Raw genomic sequence first — 11,391 nt, forward strand, 5'->3', positions numbered from 1 at the left:
TCAGGAATCGACGAGTTGAGGATTATCCTGTTAAGTTGGTGTTGGTCGATCTCTGTTATGAGGTGTGTGTGTGTGTGAACCAGGTTTTTATATCCTGGTGGGGACCTACTTCTGTCTACAATGTGGGGTTGTTAGGACCATTGCTCCTTGTGGGGACATTTTCTTGGACTCCATGAGGGAAAATGCTTTTTTTTGGTGTTTTTGGATTAGGGGATATGTATGTGACATTTAGGTTTAGGTATGTGATGGTTAGGGGTAGGTAGGGTAAGTGCTACGCTATAGAAAATGAAGGACAGTCAATGTAAAGTCCCCACAAGTCATGAAAACACAACTGTGTGTGTTTTAATTGGTCCACTTTCATCATTGCCCCCGGTAAGCCCCCTACCATCATACAGCCAGAGCAATATCAGCAGCACCACAGATATCATGTGACCCGGCTTGGCTCGTCTCAGCTAAGTCCATCCTGCCACACACACCAATACAAAACACAGACACACATGCAGGAAATACACAGGCATGCGCACACACACACACGCATTCACATTCAGTACAATCTTACCTGCTTCCCAGGATCAACAGTAAAGGCAGCAGAGTGGGCAAGAAAAGAAAAGCTGATATCACTGACAGCATCAAAAAAAAAAGACAAAACAACAACAACAACAAAAAAAGCCTGTATGAGACGATGTTGCTATGCTATAAAAACAATGTATTAGCTCATAAAGGGAAAATAATCCAACCAAAAGAGTGCAACTTGTAATGCATTCAGTACATGAAGTTTCTTCAGGCACATTAATTATGAAGCAACTGAATTAGAGCTCCTACAGGCAACTTTAAGAGAAAATGGGGCTAGCCTTTAATTTTATATCAAAAGGGCAGGGTGTTCAGTAATATCCCACACTGCCGACAAACCTTTTAGTGCTTCAGTGTTCAGAACATTTACTTTTTATTTCAGATGCTTCATCATAAAATTTGGTTGGAGCTCCTGCAATGGTGCAGCAGAACATTAACAGTAAACCAGGACAAAAATGTTAGGTTAAGAGGTAAACACAGTGGGGAAATTGAACCTAGCCAAACCAAAGTTATTTCTATTCCTAACTGCTTTTTCATTACTAAAACAAGAGACACTTACATCATGTCTATTAGTTTGTCTGTTCTAAGCTAGGCTAAACAAGCCATCTTCATAGCTTAAGAGTTGCTATTTAAAAGCAATTAACCCTAAAATATATACAATGTTGTCCAGCTTACTGCACTGCATGTGCAAAATATCTAAAATCAAATGCTGTATAAATATCTAGACATTTACCCCCCAAAATTCACAGTAACTCAGCAAAGTTCTTGCTATAATATCAGATGTGTTGAAAAAAAAATACTGTATTCACCACAGAGGATGTTCCTACGCCACAAAAAACAAGGTAAATATGTTGAAATGTGAATGGGGTATTACTAATAAACTTCTGAATATTTGTGAGTTACAGTTGTCATCATCTTATAATGCTTTTGCTTTGTACAATAGCATCCCATAATTTCAAATAAAGGATTAACACAACACAATAATAGGCAGAAATAGTGAAAAATATCACATTAGGTATGTTTTTTTCTGTTCAGATTGAGCTAAAGGAATGCAGCAGGGTATTAATCATCTAATAACGATTCACTGGTTGGGCATGATTAATAACGGATGACTCATTTAACCATATATTTCACAATGACAAGTGCTAAAACCAAAGATTTAGCATCTTAAAGTTATGCCAAAAAAATCACACACGCTTAAGTGATTCTGATGATGATAATCCCGTAGCTCTAACGTCTTGAAGCCATATGGTGGTAGTGATTTTTTATGGCCACCCCTTAAACAAACATCCAAACCCTTAAAAGATTTACTTGGCTCATCATACTAAGCTTCCACAAAGCAGCAGGAAGGAGGGGAGAGGAGATGTTAGGAAAACTCCGTCAGGTTGATTGGCTTCATAGGGCGAGCAAAGACGGGAGATTTCAATCAAGATTTCTGACAGTCTATTAGGATTGGCATAGGTTATCATCACCTTGTGAGCTGCCATCCTAATGCATGTTTTCCTTATCAACGTTTTGCACATGGATAATGCCAGAGAGCAGCCAAACATCATTTTCAGGCTAGGTTTAGGCCTATATACTCGTAGCAAACAATGCTCCCGTTTGTGAAATAATGGGATTTACCTTACAGAGATATGCTAGTTAAAGAGCGAGGTAATTTCCCTACTTTGTCAAATGTAGACATTGTTGTACCTCTCATAACTCAACTATAGATTATAGAGTAAAGATGCCACTAAGAAGGGATATAATTGGATGTCTCTGAGATTGATTGGGCAATGTTTTTATAGCCTAATCTTGCTTTAAACGTTTCCATAACTTTATCCCTGACATGTCACCTGTGTTCCTTGAGCTTCATGATGCCGTTTGCTCCCCAATATTCTCCTAACCAACTTTTTTGTTTTTTGATTTGTAAAGAATGTTTAGAATTATGTGTAATTTCATCTTTCTACTTTAAAGCTGTACACCACTTGGTGTTGATCTTTCACATAAAAGTCTGATGAAATATATCCATGTTTGTGGTTCTAATGTGACAAAATATGGGAAAGTTCAAGGGGTATGAATACTTTTGCAAGCCACTTGCAAAAATTTAAAATAATGATGGCGGCTGTGAAGAAAGTTATCACAAAGAAGTGGTTGGGGGAAAAAAAAGTCACTACAAATAAAACAACGGATGGAAAAATTGGAAGAAAAATGTAAAAAAACCCCCCCAAAAAACAGAAACTGACATCCTAGCTGTGAATCAAAATGGCTGCCTTCTAACTGAACTGGTACATTGGGGTTTTAACTACGTAAAACCCCAACATGATGAATGTAAGTGTTTGACTATTGTCACCCCAATGATTTTTTAAAATAATTTTGATTATGGTCTACAAAGGTCTATATTTTGTTGGACAAAAAACACAAAATGAGTTTTTTTTTTAAAGAAGCACCAAAAGATGAATAATACAGCAAGGTAATATTCAATTTGAACATTTTCTCAAGCCACACTAAGGGCGCTTTTTGACCTGCCAAAATTACACTGGCAACTTAATCTAACCTCCCCCAGAGCAAGTCATGTTTGAATCATTTGGACTTAAATCAAATATTCTGGATACATACATGAAAATTAGAGAAGAGTGAGAGGGGAAGGAGGGAAGAAACTGGGAAGGAAAACAAAGGAGAAAAGAAGAAGTCGTAACAGGAACATTTAACACGACCCAAACAAGCTAAAAAAGCTTCACACGTGTAAAGATGAGAGAGTGAAGATTTTAAAGCTGGCAAGCTTCTGTTTTTGTTCACTACACAGATTCCCCATCTCTCACCAGATGTTGATTACATCTGTGCTAGCATGTGCTTTTGGGAAAATTTCCTCTGGATGCAGCACAGGCTGTATGAGATGGATGCATCAGTCTTTATTGTATAATTTATCAACACTGTGACAAAAGTTACTGTAATTTATTATGTTAATGATAAACTGATGATGCTTGCATCGCTAAATATCAGTATATTGTCACCTTCCTAAAATAATGTTCCAAGTCATTTTATTCCAAAAGTGACTTTGTTGCCTAAAATATCTTCTGGAGAGAAGTTGAGTTTTTTTTCCTCGCCAAAATTACCTTTTAACTGACTGTAAATATTGTCTCAGAAATCCAGTGGTATTAGGAAAACCTAGTACCATTGGTGAAGTAGCCGATGCCATGAAGGTTAGGTTTAAGAGCATTTCTGTTGTAGAGTAGCTGATGCAGTGACAGATATATTGCCAGAAATACTTCCACTCATCTCTTACTGTCACTTTTAAAGTCGTCGTCACAAATACAAAAAGCTGAAAAAGTAAATTCAGACAAGCACCATCTTCTGGTTAAAATTTAAAACTGACATTTCTCAAGCAAGTCATTGCCTTTTGAAACTATTGTGCCTGTTAAAAAAAGGATTTTTGTGTTAAGTAATCACAATGTACAAACATTTCTGATAAGATTTTGAATCGCTTTTTTGTTAATTTTTCTTGTTGCAAAACTTCTACATGAAGCCAATATTTCTCTGTGATGGTCAGAAGATAGATTTATATCTGGACTACCAAAGTCACTTCAACGATTTGTGGTGTTAAAACATTTACTGCTCCGTCTATCCACTACCATCTCCATTGATATTGATTTTGATCTGAACCTGAAGAACAAGAACAGAAATACCAGTGGATGCATTAAAATTTTAACAGAATCGTTGGGCTTGACTTTAGAAATAAGAACATTTTAGTTTGGCAAGCTAGGAGGCTAGGAGGAGGGAAATGCTGGAACCGAAGTAATCAACTGATCCTGGTCACTGATGGATGGATGGACAGTTGAAGAAATGGATGGATGAGTGGTCAAACTGAGTAAGATTGGATGAGGGAGTGGGAAGGTGTGGTTGGTCAATGGACGGACAGTCAAATGGATGGTTGGATGAATGGATGGGAAGAATTACTGAACAGACGAATGGACAGACAGAAATATATAATATCCACTTGAACATCATAAAAGTAGAGAAAACACTGAAATCTGGAGTTGAGGAACAACAGTCCACAAACCAGCCAGACATGTCCAATTAAAATGTCTACAAGTCAAAACAGGTTAAGGACAAAATAAAACCATTTTACTTGTGGCAAAAGGGATCTTTAAGATCGCCAATAGTTTACATATAAATTCAAAATACTTGCAGTAAAGTCAGAAACTTAAAGTTTCCGTATCCTGACATTCTAACGTCAAGTTTTCTGCCACATGTTTTGAAGGCGAGAATTCGATGCCATTGTCCTGAATTCCTCTAACATATTTGCCAGTGTATTTCTGTATTGAAACTGGAGCTCCTGGAGTCACTATTGAGAGACGGATATATAGATCATTGCACCACACAGATGTTGCTACGTAGAAGTACATAAGTCTCTCATGACTTAATTGGCAGGCCAAGTCAGAGCGTGGCACGGTGCTATAATTACTGACGGCAAGGCTGTACGTGCAAAACAAACACCAGTTGACATAGAAATCTGCGCTGAAAGGATGAACTGCATTCATCTCAACAAAAGCAACGTCTTTGGAGTTGTGCTAACGTTACTCAATCATGGAGAAAAAAGGTTTTTTTTTTTCAGATACAAGTATGCCCAAGGGAAGCTTTTGTCAGTATGTTTCTCTGGTTTTCTTCTCTTCCTTTCACCACCTGCCACATGTTGCTCCGATAGACATTCCACTGCACAATCGAGGGCGGAGGAAGCAATAGGAGCTAAGTAAGGGAGCATAGAGATACACACTGAATGAAAAACTGAGGCAATATGTAAGAAAAAGACAGACAGACTGAGAAAGAGAAACACCAAATGATGAAACAAAGGCACTAAGAATCAAAGCCGAAGAGAATCTGATCCAGACGACTCCCTAGCATGCATTAAAAAGCAGAGTGGCACACATGAGGGCGAAAGTGTGTTAGAGCCATGCTGGCAGCCATCCATCCAACTGCAGTGTGGCTGACACTAACACACATGTCAAGCGATTAAGTCCCAGTCTCGGTAGAAGGGCCATAAATCAGCAGCAGACATGCATAAACCTGTTTCTTTATACAACAGTCATGGAGATTCACAAAGCAAAGCAGAAATGAGTTGTGTCCCTGAAAATTTCATTTATAGACTTCAAAATTCTGAATCAGGTTTATCTATTTATTATCAGTCAATTAGAATAAAAGGGTTATTGGTTGTGCTGTTCAGGAACACTATAGAAACATCCTAGGCTTAAGGGCAGAGAGTAACCTCAAACAGTTGTGAAGACGTGGCCCTTTATTTTGTCCAAAGGACCTCAAAGCATTCACATCACCATCAGTCATTCATCATTCCACATGCAGATTCACATGCTGATGGTGGTGAGCAACATTGTAGCCACACCTGCCCTGGGGTCAACTGACAGAAGCAAGGGTGCCATGCACTGGTGCCACCGGGATCTTTGACCACCGCCAGCAGCAGACAAGGCAGGGGAAGTGTCTTGCCCAAGGGCCCGACTGAAATTGGCAGTGTGTGGGTTTGAAACGATAACCCAGAGGTTACAAGACAAACTCTTACCTCATGAGCCACTTTTGTCCCAAAAAATGAATACCTAATGTCAAAGGACTGCTCCCAAATGCTAGCTATTACTTTATCTCAAAGTAATAGCTAGCACAAGGGTGGGCAATCCTGGTCCTCGAGGGCCGGTGTCCTGCACCTCTTAGATGTCTCCCTGGTCCAACATACTTGAATCCTATAGCTGAATCACCTCCTAAGTGCAGTCAAGGTGACCAGAGTCCTGCTAACGACCTCATTATTTGACTCGGGTGTCTTGAAGTATAGACACATCTAAAAGTTGCAGGAGACCGGCCCCCGAGGCCTGGAGTTGCCCACCCTTGAGGTAGCACCACAGCTATTCCACAGGCTTGGAATAAAATGATTAAGTAGGTAGCAAAAAGGGTGGAAAACTTAAGTACTACCTTAATTTTTGGTTGAAATTAAGGTAGTTGGTTGAAATTTGGACAGAGCTATGTTCCAATAAGACAAAGATCCCATTCTTGTTTTGACAGCAACATCGACCACTTACATGAATTCAGAAGTTTTCAGGTTCCAGTCTTGCCATCTGCCTGCCTAACTGATCATCGCCATCATTTAATGAGATCAGCACAGCAAGGTTCATTGATAGTGTGCAGATTATGTCCTATCTGTTGTGGAAATCTGTCATGGCACATGTAAGGAACTATCTTCTCTATGGTATACCTAAAATGTCAAGACATGACAAGCAAAGGAAAGGACATGCTCAAGAGTCAAATTTGTGTCAGGAAAATGACCAATTAAAATTAACCGTGCATATTTTGCCAAGAAAAGTGATCAAGTATACAGCAAGGAAACTTATTGATGGCTACAAAAAGCAGAAGCATGAGGTACAAGTCGGGACATTTACCAAAATATATACACAGGTATGATTTGCTAGGCGTACTTTACTTTTAGAACAATTACAAAGGCATAATAAACTAAAATAATAATGAATTACTGTATTTAAGATAATTATACCTTAAACATTTCAAAATTTCCCTTTTGTTACAAACTGACTTGCTTAGAATTTAATTAGATTAAACCAGGAGTCAAATCAGACACAAGGCCTGAACAACCTGATCTGAACAGAACTGTATGATATATATAGACCAGTGGTTTTTAACCTGGGTTCGATCGAACCCCAGGGGTTCGATGAGTCGGTCTCAGGGGTTCGGCGGAGCCTCTGCCGCGGAGATAGACACACTTGTGTAAAGTCGTGCTGACGCCCCGCTTTGCTATCACTTGCTACAGAGGATCACGTTACATTGCTTAGCCAATCAGAGCTGCGGAGGAGCACTGATTGAAGGAGTTCCACTCTCAGCATAGATTTGAACTTGCGTCTTTAATTACTTCAGCAAAGCTCAAAGTTTTTACCAAATTCTGTAGCTTTCGGTGTACTTCTAAATCTGCTCCTTAGTCGCATCTTTTCGGGGTTGGTACTGCCTCTAGTGGCGTGGGGGTGGTAACACAACTAATATAATTACATTACTAATTAATTATATTAGTAATGTAATTATATTACATTACTAAATCAGAATACCGCAAAGTCTTTATTATTTATTATTAAATTTTCATTCTCTTAAGAATATAGAGCTAATTACATGATCTAAACAAGACCTTAAAGTGGTTCCAGTTTCTCTTGAAGGCCAACCTATTGAAACTGTGGCACATTTTAAATACCTTGGGTTGTTCCTGGACAGTCAGCTCAACTTTGCTGAAAACACTGACTATATTTTGAAGAACTGTTCTCAGAGACTCTACCTTTTAAGAAGACTTAGTGATCATGGAGTGACCCAACTAGACTCTAGTTGGGTCACACCTATGTCTTGAATTTGGGGGTAAAAAAAAATCATATTTTATTTATCACTACAGAAGGGTTCAGTGAATGTGCATATGAAACTGGTGGGTTCGGTACCTCAAAAAAGGTTAAGAACCACTGATATAGACTGACGCCCACTGTTTTCAGCTAAAACAGTATGTCACCCTCCCGCTCACAGTAAGTACAGCAGATGAGTACTGCTACTTATTTTTCAAAGTTGTTTACTGTCTAATGTACACAGACTCTGAGGTGATTATCTTAGAATAAATGCTTGAAGGAACGAGCAACATCGTCGGCAGTGAGCTCTGGATATGTTTGATGAGTTCCCTTCCCTCTTCTATAGACATTATGCTCGACTAATTGTCTCCTCAGTCTGCCTGCACACCTTCCACACCCACACACGAGGGGGATCACTCTTCAGCTCCTAAGTACAATTACATTCCCCTAATGATTCATTAAAAGAAGAACGATTAAAGGTCACTAACTCACACTGCTCACGTTTCTGTGATTTGGGTTTGTACAACCACAAACATCAGCTTACTTTGTGGGGAGTTTATGTGGTAGACTAGAGTAAATGGAACTGGAAAGCAAACAACAGATGGATTCAAACATTTATAACAAAGAAAGCCAGGAGTTCATTAGAGGACCTTAGAAAGCAACCAGCATCATAAAGACCAAGGAACACAAGAGATAGGTCAGGAATAAAGTTGGGGTATAATACAATATCCCAAGCTTTGAACATCTCATAGAGAGCTGCTCAAGCCATCGGAATTTGGAAAGACCAAGGCACAAATGGAAACCTACCAAAACACGACTCTCCACAGCGAGCCTGTTGAGAGGACAATTATTTCTTGAGCACATCACTGATCTTGTCTTTGCTGAATGAAGAACAATGAGCAAACAATTGTTGAAGCAAAGCTATAGAAAGTTTCAAATGAAGTACTTCAGACCTGGTAAATGTGAAAGGAGGTGCCCATTGTCACATGAGACCTAAATTGAGCTTTCTGGCCAACATGCAGAATATTGTGTGGCATAAAATTAACCTTGTCCATGCGGCTGTAGCATCATGCTAGTCAGAGCTGACAGGAAGATTAATGGCAGTTCTGGAAGAAAATCAGCAAAAGACTAAAAAGACTTGAGGTTCAACTTCATAATGGCCACATTGCCACCAGAGTTGCAATCGAATGGTTCAGAGCATTCATGAGCTTATTCATGTATTAAATTTTCCCATTCAAAATCCATATCTACATGTTGAAATGCCGAAATTGACTCTCATTGACGTACATGTCGCCAAGTGACGAAAATTGCATCACTTTATCGCAAAGAGCCATCAGTCTCCACTTCTCAACACCAGGCTCAGGTTGAACTACTTCGACAGAGGTGTGTGCAAAGTGTTGTGTGATTGGTCAGATGTTTGTTGCCATGTTGTATGTGGAAATGCTTTTGTACATCAGTGTTGTTATTTTGCTTCGCCTAGTCCGCTTCCACTATCTGGACACATCAGCAGGACAGATATATTTTTTGAGGAATATCTCTCAAAAATATTTGAATACATTTTGCAAAGAATGTATTTGGTTCTCTGAAGAACTGCATACATTTGTACGGTTCTTTGCTAAATAATGAGATTGGAAAATGCCTCAAAACTTATGGGTGGAAATTGGATCATCTCTGTCTAGGAAGGACACCATCTCTTTTCGCCATCTTTTCGTAAAAGCAAAACAAACAATGCATTGAGGTAGTGGGAATCCTGCTGTTTAGCGGCATGAGGCAGGAAACCCGGCCCCCCAGTGGTCTGCGCTGCTGTATAGAAGGTGTTCGCGAAAACAAACGTTCTACAACCACTGCGAGTTGACTGTTCGACTTCGGATTAAATATGTGGGAGCATTCAATGTCCATCCAATCACCATTTCAAGTTCTCATCCACAGAACAGTCATCCAGCAGAAGATCTGAGTGAAATATGTTTCTTGAGACCTCATCTTTGCTAATTGCTTGACCAAAGCCCAGCAGAGGGGCGATATTATGCATCCAGTGACGAGAACTGACCCATTTGTATGACTGAGCATGCCACGGTGAGAGGAAGGGGCCATTCTTCTGCCATCTGCTCCACACAGAGCCGCGGTTGCCCGTGGCCCCCATTGATTTCAATTGGCTGGAGGTGATGCCACCGAACGGGGCCGAGAAACAAGGAGGGGCATTCAGCTGCTGCCAGCCCGGACCCTCAGCCCGCTCACACAAGCTCACTTGTTCAAATTAAAGAGCCGACAAAAAGCGGGCAGACGACTACGAAAACAAACGGAGGCCTAATGAGCTGCTCAGAATGCATGATAATTTGCAATACATCTGTTTGTCATTTAGGCTGAACTTTCTGTCGTCGTTTAAAAACAATACCCAACTGACTAATTAGATATAGGTTAGACGGTTAAATGTAAATGTGTCATTATTTAGTGAAGCCCTGTGCATTCGCCGGCGAGGGCAGGCCTTCCAGTGGTCGGGGCTTAATTAAAACGTCGACATATTTGCATGCCATCAATGAACCTTGATGTGCTGATCTCATTAAATGACGTGATGATCACATAGCTGGATGGACGGGCGGACAGAGAGATGGGGGAACCTGAAGACTTTGGGATTTATGCGAGCAGTCGATGTTGCTGTCAAAACAAGCGTGAGACGAACGTGAATGGAAATTCAGAGACGCAGCCTCGCCAACAGCTGGCTACTGACAGTGAGTGTCAGCCTGCCCAGCGTTGTATCTCTTTATTGGACACTTCATGCGTGACTGTCATGATGCTGCTAAGTTTGGAGAGCCCACAGACAAACAGCAGGAGAGGAGAGAAAGTGGTTTCTGTCGGCGAGGCAGAGGTGGACCGAGAAGACGGTCGCCTGGCGCTGTCCCTCACGGAGATGAGACTGACAGCTTTCTGAGGAGACAGTGGGGGCGGGGGGAGGCAGCTCCTGATTGGTGGTATTAGTGATGGTATCAAAAGAGAGGAGGCATGATGGGACATGTACACAGATCAAGGTTTGAAAAGTTACTGGTTTAAGGAGTTCCTTCAAGATGTTTTCACAGTCTTGACTCTTTTAAATGAGATGTGGGAGATAATGGCAGCATGATTGTAATTTTCAGCGACTGTGTGCAGTACTTAGCAACATGCTGGTGCCCCTCCCTAACCTGTTAACGGGGTTCCTACATAGTCTGGAAATCTAAATATAGATGGAAAAATAAAACAACCAAAGAGCTGATTCCATCAATGAAAATCATTTTTATCTACCAGCAGGGGCGCCGCCAGGAATTGTGGGCCCCCTGACAAAAAAATTGTTTGGGCCCCCCTCGCAGCAGCTGCGAGGGGGGCCCATGCAGCAGCAAATAGACTCAATTTTTTTGAGTCTATGTGACCCATAAAAAGTGTCACAATTTTAAAGGCTTGCATCTGCCTTGCTTTCTTTTGTTCAATACTG

General features: G+C 40.5%; 1 protein-coding gene and 1 long non-coding RNA gene across 2 annotated transcripts in view; both read right to left on the minus strand.

The window, feature by feature from the left end:
• Window positions 1-11,391, minus strand: part of adarb2 (adenosine deaminase RNA specific B2 (inactive)) — a 217,568-nt gene that overhangs the window by 116,336 nt on the left and 89,841 nt on the right. The window lies entirely within an intron of this gene.
• LOC107837054 (uncharacterized) overlaps window positions 5,601-11,391 on the minus strand; it is a 15,838-nt gene continuing 10,047 nt past the window's right edge. The window contains exon 3 of the long non-coding RNA XR_001663033.1: window positions 5,601-5,613. This is a non-coding gene — a long non-coding RNA (uncharacterized LOC107837054). The remainder of the gene's footprint in view (window positions 5,614-11,391) is intronic.

The sequence above is a fragment of the Poecilia formosa genome, unplaced genomic scaffold, assembly GCF_000485575.1.
Source record: "Poecilia formosa unplaced genomic scaffold, Poecilia_formosa-5.1.2 Scaffold108, whole genome shotgun sequence".
Lineage (NCBI taxonomy): Eukaryota > Metazoa > Chordata > Actinopteri > Cyprinodontiformes > Poeciliidae > Poecilia > Poecilia formosa.